Source organism: Cebus imitator, unplaced genomic scaffold (genome assembly GCF_001604975.1).
Source record: "Cebus imitator isolate Cc_AM_T3 unplaced genomic scaffold, Cebus_imitator-1.0 Scaffold385, whole genome shotgun sequence".
In the NCBI taxonomy this organism is placed as follows: Eukaryota; Metazoa; Chordata; class Mammalia; order Primates; family Cebidae; genus Cebus; species Cebus imitator.
Window position 1 is genome coordinate 1,942,855 of NW_016107700.1, and position 12,607 is coordinate 1,955,461.

Sequence of the window (12,607 nt, forward strand, 5' to 3'; positions counted from 1 at the left end):
AAAAAAAAAAAAAAAACTTAAAAACCAGAATGACACAGGCACCAACCCAGGAAAACAGTCACCTGCCAATCCCCGAGCAGGGTCCCAAAAGCTCCCTGCTGTGCCAGGCCAGAGGTAGGGGATAGCAGGGACTCCATTAGGTAGTTCGAAAGTCCTGGGTGTTCTAGGGGTGGGGGCAGAGTGGCTGGGGTGGCAGGTGGCACTTGGGGAAGTGGCTGTTTGCAAGCTGATTTGGAAATGTTTCAATATTTTAACAATTGCTATGGCAGTTGAATTTTAGCCTTGTCGTCACTAATCCAATTCGCTGTCTATACACTCAGAGCTGGCAGTGAGGCTTCTATAGGTTTTGCTGGTGAGAAACTCAATCCTAAACCATTCTTTTAGGTATCGATGGTCCCTTGAAACATGACTCAATTTTTCTGTGGATCTCCAGCTGGCAGTATGCCATGTTCCTCTGCAGGAGTCCCAATAAATATTCAGCTCCCAAATTCATCTGGCCTCTTCATCCCCAGTTTCAGGGTCTATAACTGTGCTATCCAATCTAATAACCACAACCTACATGGATTATTTAAGTTAAAATTAATTTTAAAATTAAGCTAGGTGCGATGGCTTAGGCCTGTCATCCCAGCACTTTGGGAGACCGGGGTGGGCAGATCACAAGGTCAGGAGATCGAGACCATCGTGGCCGACATGGTGAAACCCCATCTGTACTAAAAATACAAAAATTAGCTGGGTGTGGTCGTGTGTGCCTGTAATCCCAGCTACTTGGGAGGCTGAGGCAGGAGAATCGCTTGAACCAGGGAGGCAGAGATTGCAGTGAGCCAAGATTGTGCCACTGCGCTCCAGCCTGTCAACAGAACAAGACTCCATCTCAAAAAAAAACAAAAAACAAAAAACTTAGTTTCTCATTTGCACTAGTTACATTTCAAATGCTCAATAGCCCCATGTGACTAGTAACTACCATACTGGATAGATTGCATATAGAATATTTAATCATTGCAAAAAGTTCCATGGTCAGTACCAAGTTATAGTATCTACCTTCTATAACTCTCAGGAACTGACCACTTAAGGGCTCAGTCCTTACCCTCTCCAACTGGCATTGCCACCACATCTTCTCCCCTCAATGCTTCTTCCCACCTCATCCCACCCTTGCCATTGCAGTACCGAGGCAGATTGACACATTGTATGGGTCGGCTCAGGTACTTCCCTTCCTGATGATGCCCCAAAACTTCATGAGCTAATTCTTAATAGTCCCCCTTCCAGAGATTTGAGGAAAGGAACCATTTGAATACACCCACAAGAAATGAGAGGCGAGTACAGTCTGCCTTCCTTTACAATCGTAGTACTCCTGTCTCAGCCCTCTATAGAAATCTAGTGGTGACATAGAGAGATTGTTGGGCTGGTTATGAAGTTGGGCGTCTCTCTGCAAACACTGCAAGAAGGTGGCTGAAACTACAGTCTCCAGCACTCTGAATTTATAGTACCAGTCACTTGTCTGTTTGCTCTCAATGCTATTCTCATTCTACTATGCTTCCCTCTGTCTAGCAAGGGGCTAGAAGCCTGTAAACTACATTTCTCGGATTCCTTTATCAACTGACTTCCCATTAGGTTCTGCCAGCGGGTGGCTCTTATGGGAGTTTGGAAAGAAGAAGGGAGAAGCCTGTTTTTCTTTCTCCAACAATGGAAGGAGCAGCAGCATAAACACTGGGGTGGAGGCAGACTCCTAGCCCTCTTCCAGTGGCGGTGGTGGCAGGTGCCCCAGCTGCCTTGGCAGCATGGTTCTTATGACCTCTACCTCTGGCAATGACAGCCACAGCAACAGGTGACTTCAGACTTCAAGACTGCAGTATCAGTGAGAGTGTGAGCTCTTGGCTTCCTGCAGGGCAGGGGTGGTGGCAGGTCTAGTGGCGGCAGCAGCAGGTGCTCCGATGGAGTTTGCAGCAGTGCAATGAACACAGGCTCTGGAGAGCATCATTTTCTCTTTTGCCCCTCCTGCAATTAGAAATCTAGGGAACCTCACCATCTGCATTTTGCTTCTCCTGCCGTTGTAACACTTTTAGTGACTTCCTGCAATTAGAAATCTCTGGGCAGCCTCGCCATCTGCATTTTGCTCCTCCAGCCCTCCTAACACTTTTGTGTTGAATCTCTTGTATTAAATTCCCTCTCCAAACTAATAGAATGGTTTTTGTTTTCCCTGGAATGTAAGAAGTGATGTGTACCACTTCCAGAGCAAAGCCTTCAGAAGCAGGTGTGCCTCCTCCACTTTCTCCCTTTTCACTGGCTGGAGACCCTAAGGGATGGTAGCATCACAAGGTAGAAGGAGCCTATGTCCCCAAAACCCCACAAAGAAGAGAACCTGGAACTGACCACAGACTGTATATAAACAAAAAATAAAATTATATTGCACTTGAGTCACTGTATGTTTGAATCTATTTGTTACAGCAGCTTAATCTCTGCCCCAACTAATCACAGTAACAACTATGATTTATATGTTCATCATTTATATGTGTATCATTCTTACTCGTGCAAGGCACTCTGCCTCTGCTAAGCATTTTATCCTTGTGAGTCCTCACACAACAAGTAGTTTCCTTGATTATTCCCATTTACAGATGAGGTAACTGAAATGCAGACAGAACTTGTCCAAGATCTGCCTAACTTGAAATCCTATTCACTTGGAGCTATAGATACATATGTAAAATATGTTTTCTGTTTGCTGCCTCTCTCTACCCTAATCCATCTTGCTCTGTGCCCCAGGAGGCTGTCTGTGAACTGCGCTACTGCACTAACAGAGGCTTCTTTGCCCCCTGGCTTCCTGTGGGGTTTGGTCAATGGGAGACATAGTAGGAGAACAGCACATGGGAATGGAAGGAGGTCAAGGTATCTTTTTCCACCAACCTTCAATCTCTGTACACCAGGCCATGTGTTGGCAACGACAGTGTTCCTTTACCAAAGGCCACAGCTGTCAGTAAAAAGCTATCTCCTATAACAGCTCTGCCCCCTCCCCTTGCCCACTGAGGCCTGGGGGTGGTACTGGATCTCCACTGTTGCTAGCTTCACAGTGATTGGCAATATCCCGTTGATTTCTCTCAACTATACCATATCTTAACTATGTAAATAATTCCCTCATTGACCTATCTTTAATTATCCCTTTGAGTGCCATCTGTTGGATAGTACAGCTTGTATGCGTCCTTATAAACTCTAGGAGCCTCTATTGTTTTTCTCCACCAAGCACCTATTCACCCCTTTCTTAGAAGGAACACCTTCCTTGCTTAGCGTGGTGGTGGGGCATATGCTTTAGGAGAACTTGACCTGACTTCCCAGCTCTGGTGCAGGACAGTGACTCAAGCCTGGCCAATCAGAGTACTGCATACCATACCCCTGTCTTCAGCAACTGACCCCGAGATGAGCATGGACTCCAAATTAGGCCAATGGGAACCAGCCCGGAACCTTGGCTCCAGTGGGAAAGAGAAGCTCTCTTCTTTTCTGTGGGACTCCAACCCAAGAGTATGTTTGCCTGGAGATGCCCGCAGATATCTTGTCTTTATGTGGATCCTGAGAATTAAGCCAACACTCAAGAGAGCAGAGCTGAGCCCTGGAAAGAAGTCAGGTATTAATTATGTTGTTTAAGACCTACAATCCAGAAAGCCCTAAGGTCCAATCTATTTCTGTTGTTTTTTCTTTCTTTCTTTACTTAAGCCATTACATTCTCTTTTTGCGTAACCCATCATAGGGTGGATTTTCTGTACCTTGCAACAAATCATAACTGACAAAGAAATATATCAAATTAATATGTGTTTTCTGCAAACAGAAATCACCTCTAGATAACCTAAGTCTAAAAAAATAAATCTGGGAGATGTGGGGTGGCTTACTGACCCAAAAGAAAAGCAGAAAAAGCAGATCTTGGAGAGGAAATTTAGCAGTGGCCCCTGGCGACTCAGACAGCAGGAATGAATGGACAGCATCATCAGCACACTGCTCTGGGATAAAGCAGTGCTAACCATCTACATCCTTGAATTACTTTATTCAAGATTCAGATTTGCTTGGGGGAGGGAGAGAGAAAGAGAGAGAGCACGCAAGACACCTGGCCCGATAGTTCCCACCACAACCATACACAATTGGGCGTTATTACCGCAAACTGTAATTCCTCAAAGTAAAATCTCTGCTAAGCACTTTGCATATATTAACTCATTTTAATACTCAGAGTAGCCCTATAAAATAAATACTATTTTTGGTTGTCTGTTTCTTTGTTTTTGAGATGGAGTCTCACTGTCACCCAGGCTGGAGTGCAGTGGTGCCATCTTAGCTCACTGCAACCTGGAGCTCCCAGGTTCAAGTGGATTCTCCTGCCTCAGCTTCCCGAGTAGCTGAGATTACAGGTGTGCACCACCAGGCCCGGCTGATTTTTTTTTTTTTTTTCTTTTTTGAGATGAAGTCTTGCTGTGTCGCCCAGGCTGGACTGCAGCAGTATGACCTCGGCTCACTGCAACCTCCGCCTCCCAGGTTCAAGCAATTCTCCTGTCTCAGCTTCCTGAGTAGCTGGGATTACAGACATGCGCCACCATGCCTGGCTAATTTTTTTGTATTTTTAGTAGAGAGAGGGTTTCACCATATTAGCCAGGCTGGTCTCGAACTCCTGACCTTGTGATCCACCCGCCTCGGCCTCCCAAAGTACTGGGATTACAGGCGTGAGTCACTGCACCCAGCCTGCTATGTTTTTAATAGAGATGGGATTTCGCCATGTTGGCCAGACTGGTCTCAAATTTTGACATCAGGTGATTCACCCTCCTTGGCCTCCCAAATTGCTGGGATTACAGGTGCAAGCTACTGCTCCCAGACAATACTAATATCCCTATTTTACACATAAAGAGACAGAGACACAGAGAGGTAAAGTAATGTGCGTGTAGTCACACAGCTGGTAAGTGACAGCAGTGGATGTAAACTCAGGCAACCTAGCTGTAAGTCAGTGCACTTACCCCACTATACATATGGCTTCTCCAATAGAATAAGAGGAAATAGATATAGGACACAGAAAACCACAAGGGCCCCTGCAGTTATCATGCAAGGAGTTATGGGAAACTTCCACTCTCTCTGTAGCATTCTGTTTCGTCTCTTCCTTCCTTCCTTCCTTCCTTCTTTCCTTCCTTCCTTCCTTTCTTGCTTTCTTTCTTCTCTTCCTCCTCCTCCTACTTCTTCTCTTTTTCTGCTTTTCTTCTTCTTCTTCCTTTCTTCCTCCTCCTTTCCAGAAAATAGAGAGATTTCTTATTTGTGAAATTAAAAAAAAATCCTGCTTAGTCAATAGTATAAAAGAAAGGAACCCAACTCTGGTGATCTCACTTTCTCCCAGCCACAAAGAATACAGTGAACTATCTAAGACCTAGGGAAATTCCAGCTGTCATGAGACTGCACTAGCCAAGGCAGAGAAAACCCAGGGAATCAGGAAGGCACTATTCATCATAAAGGTACTGTTCAGCACCAAGGAGGAGAGGAATGCTAGCACTTAGGTGAAACAAATTGAAGTGGCCACTGTCTGCAGACCTCTGTCTTCACCCAAACCCTGCTGGGCTCACTTCCCTCCGTGCCTGCTTGTGGGGCCTCCTGCACAGCCATCTTGTCCTGCCATGCAGCTTGATCTTGCCTCATTCTGGAGAGCCTGCTCCTTCAACAACGTGGAACGGGGGTTTGCCAAGACTCCAAGCTTAAGAACAGTAAGGCCATGGCAAAGCCCAAAAACTTAAACCACATTCCTCTGGCTCATAATAATGGAAACCCCAATTCAATTCTGGATGCTACCCCTTCCCAGGAACACAAGTCAGCCAGTGGTTAAGAATGCGAGCTCTGAAGTCAGACCTAGGCTGGAATCCCAGCTCTGTGACTAATGAGCTGTGTTACAATGAACAAGTTGTCTACCTTTCTGAGGCTCCATCCTCTGCCATGAAATAAAGTAATGAAACCAGGGCTGAAATTCAGTCCCTATGCACTGGTACAGCTAAATTGGTTGTTAAAACATCAAAGTACGCCCCAGTTGATTGGTAAACAGCCATAGCCTTTGACTCCTCGCTATGCTCGCTTCTCCCTGCCTGCCTCACTGATCCAGTAACCTAAGTGTTAACTCTTGGCAGAACAGAGAGCTACTAAGACCTTGAACTAGCACTAAGGCCAGTATCTGTTCTGATTGGCAATGCCCATCCCTAAATGGAGTGTTAGATATTTTTAATATCATCCCTAGTAGTGGTCATCTTCTGGATTAAGTAACATGATGCAGATAAAGGACTTGGCAGAGTCTGGTGCACAGTGAAGCAACTCAGTTAATGTCAGTTGTTATTGCTTTAAACATAAGACTGAAAGGGACAGAGGGCAGGGTCCAGTATCAGGGTCACAAAGTTAGTATGATGAACAGGTGAAGCTAGGTTATGACTGGCAGCTCAGGAACAGTCACATGGCCCAAGATGATTGGTGGGTGAGGCTGTATGGGTAGTCCTGCCTGGGGATAAGATGGCCAGGAGAAGCCACACTCTGGTTCCCTTGCAATTCAGGAGGGATTTTTTTTCTTTTTTTTTTTTAGAGGTATCACTCTGTTGCCCAGGCTGGAGTGCAGTGGCATGATCTCAGCTCCCTGCAACCTCCACTTACTGAGTTCAAGTGATTCTCCTGCCTCAGCCTCCTGAGTAGCTAGGATTACAGGCATGCACCATGACACTTGGCTAATTCTTTTTGTATTTTTAGTGGAGGTGGGGTTTTGCCATGTTGGCCAGGCTGGTCTCGAACTCCTGACTTCAAGTGATCCACTTGCCTCAGCCTCCCAAAGTGCTGGGATTACAAGCTTGAGCCACCATGCCTGGCCCAGGAAGTCTTCTTATTTTCACTACTTCCGCTTTACTGTACTGCTGGAAACCCATGTCTTGTTCACCTGAGACAGAGGGACTGCTCCCAGGAGTTTGGACTTTGTCTTTCTAATACCTTGGGGAATCAGAAACAAATATTCCAATCTAAGGTCCTTACCCCTAGGACCTGAAGGACTATAAGGAGAGGCAGTATTTGTGTACTGGCTAGGAATGTGGGCTCTGAGGCTAGACTGCTGGAGTTCAAATCCCAGCAGTGGAGCTCTCTTTACTAGCAATGCGAACTTGGGTCAGTCACTTAACTGCTCTGTGCCTCGATTTCCTCATCTGTTAAGTGGGAGTAATAATAAAGCCTGCCTCACAGAGCTCTTATGGGGAATAAATTAGTTAATACATATGCTGGAATAGCACCTGGCACAAAGTAAGCTCTCAGTACATATTAGCTATTGTTAAGGGCCTCAGGACTCCAAGTGGAGCAGTCAGATTCATGTCCACATACTTCTGTCCAAGAGACAGTCTTTCTTCACCCTCCAAGTCGAAAATTTCTCCCTGCTCCTCCGGACCTCCTGTGCCAGCTTCCACATTTAGCAGACTGGGAGGCCCAGAATTAGAAGAGTTTTGCCCATGGTCATAAATGGAATCACTGGCAAAAATGAGACTCAATGTTAGGGTTTCAGATGCCACTTCTAGTAACCCATGCTGATTCTCCCCACTTCTTCATGCCTTGGATTATGGTTACTGTAAGCAAGGGGAGTTCTCGCCCACCTTTGGGTCCCCAAGACCCAGAGCTGAGAGGGTATCAGGAAAGCAAAAGAGTTAGAGCTTCAAACACCTGTCTTTCATGAGTCATCAACCCATAGAGCCAAAGATGCGTCTCTTGCTAGAGCTGCAGGTTCCTTGGAGCCCTCAACTCCCTGCTAAGGCCACAGAGAGAAGACATAGTCCGCAGCCGCGAGAATAAGAGCAAAACCGTTTCAAGCGGCAACGGGACAGTTCCTAAAGAAAAGGGACGACCACGGGTTCCTCCTCCAGCAAGCCTGTCTCGGTCGTTCCTGGGACCAGCTCCAGAAGCCTCTTCCCCACTCGTGGCAGATCTGTCCCCATCCCCCATCGCCCCGCCCCGCCCACCTCTACCTTCGCTGTGCCGACAAAGCCCCGCCTCTCACTTCTGCTCTTTAGCGTCCGCCCTCCGGTTAGGCCAATCCGCAGCCGCCCGCCCCGACTTTTGACAGATCCTTAGATGTCCCTCCCCCGCACGTGGCCCAACCTGGGGATATCTGCTCCCCTTTTGCCCCCAGTTTGGCCTAAAAGGGTTCCTTCCCACCGCCTCGGTGGGGAGCTCTCAGAAGCCAGCGCAGCCCAGGCGGCCCGGCCGGGCTCTGGGGAGACCCCCAAGTGCCGGGAGGAGGTGTTCCCGTGGCCCTGAAAGCTTCCAGACCCGCTCAGTGTAAACCGCCTCGGGTTTGTGTCAACATCCGAGGCCGGAGACTGGCGGCGGCTGGGGACCGGCTCTGTCTACGGGACGGGAAGACGGGAGGGCGGGGAATGGAGGATCCATGGGTAGGCAGAGGGGTCCTTCTTAGGGAGAAAGCGAGAGGCCTCTTGGGGGTCCGTGAGAAAGGAGGAGGGCCTGTCTGAGAAGGGACCGGAATGAAGGGCCGGAGGGGTGGTTGGAGGGGACCCATGACTAGCGCGGGGCTAGGCTGGAGACTTCGCCACCCAGACCGCGCTCTCCGCGCGCACCCAGCACCCTCCTCTCTGCCCCACGGCGTGAGGGAAGTGGGTGCGCGGGGAGGGGGGACTCAGAGCCGTGGACAGGGTCAGAGCTGCTCACCAACCACCTCCTCCCTCTCCCTCCCAGCTCCTCTGCAGCTCCTCTCTGCCCCCCTCCAGTTTCGGGTGGGATATGGGTGGGGGGGGGTCTCATCTTGTGACTCATCCCCTCTTCCGCCCCCACCCATGCTGGGGCCCAGGAAAGGAAGCTTAGAGATTCGGCTATGGTTCTCCCGTTTCCATAGCAACGGTGCAGTTGTTTTTGAGAATCCACTTCTATCGTCGACCCTTTTCACCCCAAACTTGTAAGCCGGGGGCTGAGCCTCAGGGCAGGGGTGGGAGCAGATGGTGGTACAGCCCTCCGGCTTCCCGCCGACTCCGGGAAGGTCAGCTTGGGCAGGCGGGGTGCGCTCCCGCGGCCGGGCCTCGCTGGCCACCCGGTCCCCACCTGAAACCCCGCCTGCCACTCCGCTCCAGAGGAGCCAATAGCCGTGCAACCTGCCCGGGATGGGGCGGGGCTTATGCAAATCGTGTCGCCTTTGGGAGGCACATAGTGATACAAGAGCTGGGAGGCGGCTCCGGCGCGGACCTCTGAGAGCACAGCTGCCGGCCAGCCAGCCAGCCTCGGTCTCCACGGCCCGCGGAGGCTCGGAGCCATCCAGCGACTCGGCGAGCGGCCTCAGGTAATGCGGTGGGACCGATCTGTCGAGGTAATCCCACCGGGAGGAGGCCCTGGCCCCCTCCCCCTCTTCTCTCCCCTCCCATCCTCATGTCCTGCCCCGATTCATCTCCCTGACCCTTGGTTCCGCCTTAGGCGGCAGCAGCTGAAGAGCCCGCTCCTGGGCAGGGGACCCCCATCTCAGTCCAGGCCCATGAGTGCAGAGAAGGGGGCAGAGCCACCTCCTTATCCCCAGCTCAGGTGAGAACAACCATTGCCCTGGCCCCCAACATACACGCACGCGCGCACACATACACAGATGCACACACACATCTGGGGGTGTGGTGGCACTGGTGCTAGCTAGAGGCGCTGGTCACCCTCCCTCCTGTTTGGATATGGGTTGTCTGCCCAGCCCCGTGGCAAGCTCCCACCTCCACAGATAGCCCCCAGTCACCTCTCATCAGGGAGCCTCTGCCCTCCAAGACAGCCTCCCCCTCCGCAGAGTGCTCCATCCTTCTTGTCCCCTGACACTGTCCCCACTTCCCACTCCTCAGCATACCTGAGGGAGAAACGATCCTTCCCCTTTCCCCAGTTTTCCTCCTGACATACAGCCTCAGCAGCCCTCCCCAATTGCCCCCAGTGCTAGGCAGAGACCCCATATTTGGCATCTCTCACCCTGGCAGGAGGATGAACCAAGGTCACCACCCCGAGTAGACCACCCATACCCTGTCAGTCCAGTTGCTGCCAAGGCCCCAACCTCCACACCTCCTCCCTTCCTGCTCACGGCCAGGCACCAAGTCCTCTCATTCTGCCTGTCAAATGTCTTTCTAATTTGTATGACTATTTTGCTCCGTCTCTCCCATCTTCCTGCTGCTCCATGGGAACCCTGCCAAAGTGCCATGTGGGCTGTAGTGTTCCTGGCCCTAAAGTGGACTGCACCTGAAGGGCAGATGAGCTGGGTTCAAATCTTGCACAGCCAAAGTTTGACTTTGCCCAAGTCACTCCTCTCTGATTCTTCATGAAATGAGGAGGGGTATAGGAGAGAGGGTAGACTGGGTGAAATGAACTTGAACAGTCTTCCAGCACTAAGACACTCTGGTTCTATGGCTGATTATGGAAAAACAGGACACAGAACCAAGAGGACATTAAAGAGAGGAGGCTTGGGTGGGGGCAGTGTGCTTTAGAACTCGTTGAAGGCACATTCCTTCTTACCTAGGTACAGGCTACCTCCTCCCACACACTCTCTAGGCCCCTTCTATTGAATGGAGCTCCTCCTGGACCACCAGCCCAACCCGACATGGACAGCTCCAAACTGAAGGTAGCCAGCAGGACTTACTCTTTGTTTGTCATACCCTGCCTCTCATTAAGGAGAGGGAAAAGACCTGACTGCTGCTGCTATTGCTGCTGCTTGGGAAAGAGCAAAGGGAGGAGAGGAAAGAGAGAAAATCTCCTGACCAGGGAGCTGTTGTCACTATGGCAACCGCCTCAGCACCGGCTCCTCTGAAGCTGGGTGAGGGTGTGGAATTATTGCTTCCTTCAGTCCCTCCCATTCAAAGCCACAGCCACCTCTCCATTCAAAGCCCACAGCGCTGAGCCCTCTTGAAGAAACCTCTGGGCACACTAGGGCAGTGATTTTGTGTATGGGGCAGTCCCAGCTCCTTCACAGCTGGAGGACATCCCTCAAGAGGTAAGCAGAGGAGCCTGCCCATGTTTAGCAAGGCCACAGCTCCAGGACAACATGTCCCCAGCTGGGTTCTGGCCTTAACTTTGCTGCTGATGGGCCATAGTTGACCTTGAGTGAACCCCTCCCTTCCCTAGGTCTGGGTTCTATTGTCTCTGAAGTGGGTGTGATAGCAGGAGAAAGCAGATAAACAAAACGGCCTGACATAGATCCAGGGAGGAAGAAGGGGGTTCTGCTCCTCTTACGTAATCCACCAAGAGACATTCATTGAACATCACTGTATCCTAGGCATTGCCACTACGTCTCCACAGGGCAGTTCTGTGCAGGCACAGAAGGAAGAGTGGGAACCAGTATAGGGGAGCTATAAGAGAGAAAAACTCCTGCTCTTATGGGTCCCAGACCCAGTGAGGACTAAGCACTCACTGGGAGAAGTGGGTGTATAGGGAAAAGTACTTTTATTTTCCCCATGGGAAAAATAAACGTCTCACTCTTCAATCTTCTCAAAAGTGGACTGGGGCATGTTGGAGGGGATTAACTCCTTGCCACTGAGCAAAAAGGTCTGGAGAATTTTTTTCTGACTCAGGCAAGGGTTTAATGCAAAGGCCTATCTCAAATCAGACTGCCCAGGAATTCTGCAGCACAGAGGGCTCTGAAGCCTACATGCTTGTAGTGGACCAACTGTGGCCAAATCACTGAGCCCAGGCTGCTGACTCTCCACTATTCAGACTAGAAAAGGCTGATCATAAGGAAGCAGGCCTCAGCCAGGCCCTGCAGACTGATTATAGCCCAGGAGAGAAGCAATGATGTTAGGGAAGAGGAAAATAACTTAGCAGATAGGTGAGGCATGTCTGGCTGTGAGAAGCCTGGCCTGAGAGTAGTGTACAGTGGTGAGGTGAACAGTAAGAGCTGAGGCTAGATAGGTAGGCACCTCAAGACCAGATTCTAGAGGATTCTGGAGTTTCAGGGGCCCTATGGCATGGCCACTTCTAGCCTGTATTGTACCTCTGGTGGGAAAAAGCCATTTCCTCCTAACAGAGGAATCAAAAGAAAGGTACTTCCTGTGAGGCAGGGAAGCCCCATGGGCATGAGCCTAGCTTGATTTCAGCCCCCTCTGCTGTGTCCCTAGCTATGGACATAATGAAGGTACCAAGGGCACTTCAAAATAAGAGACAACAGGACTTGATGTCAAGTTAGACCTAGGGCAAAGGGAAGGGAGGAAAAGGAAGGTAACTAAGATTGTGTTCCCCACATCCCGGGAATGAGAAGGAGAAGGGGCAGCAGAGACACTGACCGTCCCGGATTGGGAGTGAGTCTGGCTGTAGATTTGCTGGCTCAGAGGTGCTGTGGGCACCCCTAGGAGTGGCTACCTTCTTTGGTGTCAGAGATTGTGACCCCACACCAGATGGTTCCACTGGGGTGAAAAGGGAGATCAGAACTCTGATTTTCCCAGAGGGCAGATGTAGGTAGAGAAGGCCTATGCTGAAAAAGAGTCACTGTGATTTGGAGAAGATGGTCCAGGCAGGTGGCACAGTCAGCCTGAGGGCTCATCTGGGCCCTCCCACTGACCTGCTATGTAACCCTGAGCCAGTTTTCTCCTGTCTCTCTGTTTCTGTTTCCACTAAAATAAGGGGATGATCTTTTTTTTTTTTTTTTTTT

The 12,607-nt window shown here is 50.1% G+C and overlaps 1 protein-coding gene across 4 annotated transcripts in view; it reads left to right on the forward strand.

Annotated features, from left to right (window-relative positions):
- Positions 1-8,895: 8,895 nt before the first annotated feature.
- Positions 8,896-12,607, forward strand: part of HPCAL4 (hippocalcin like 4) — a 13,043-nt gene continuing 9,331 nt past the window's right edge. For 3 of the 4 annotated variants that reach the window (XM_017507979.1, XM_037731174.1, XM_017507978.1), the window contains exon 1: positions 8,896-9,295. The gene's annotated coding sequence lies outside the window, so the exon portion shown is untranslated. Of the gene's footprint in view, positions 9,296-10,818; positions 10,958-12,607 lie in introns of those variants that run through there. The other variant, XM_037731175.1, reaches the window with a different exon arrangement.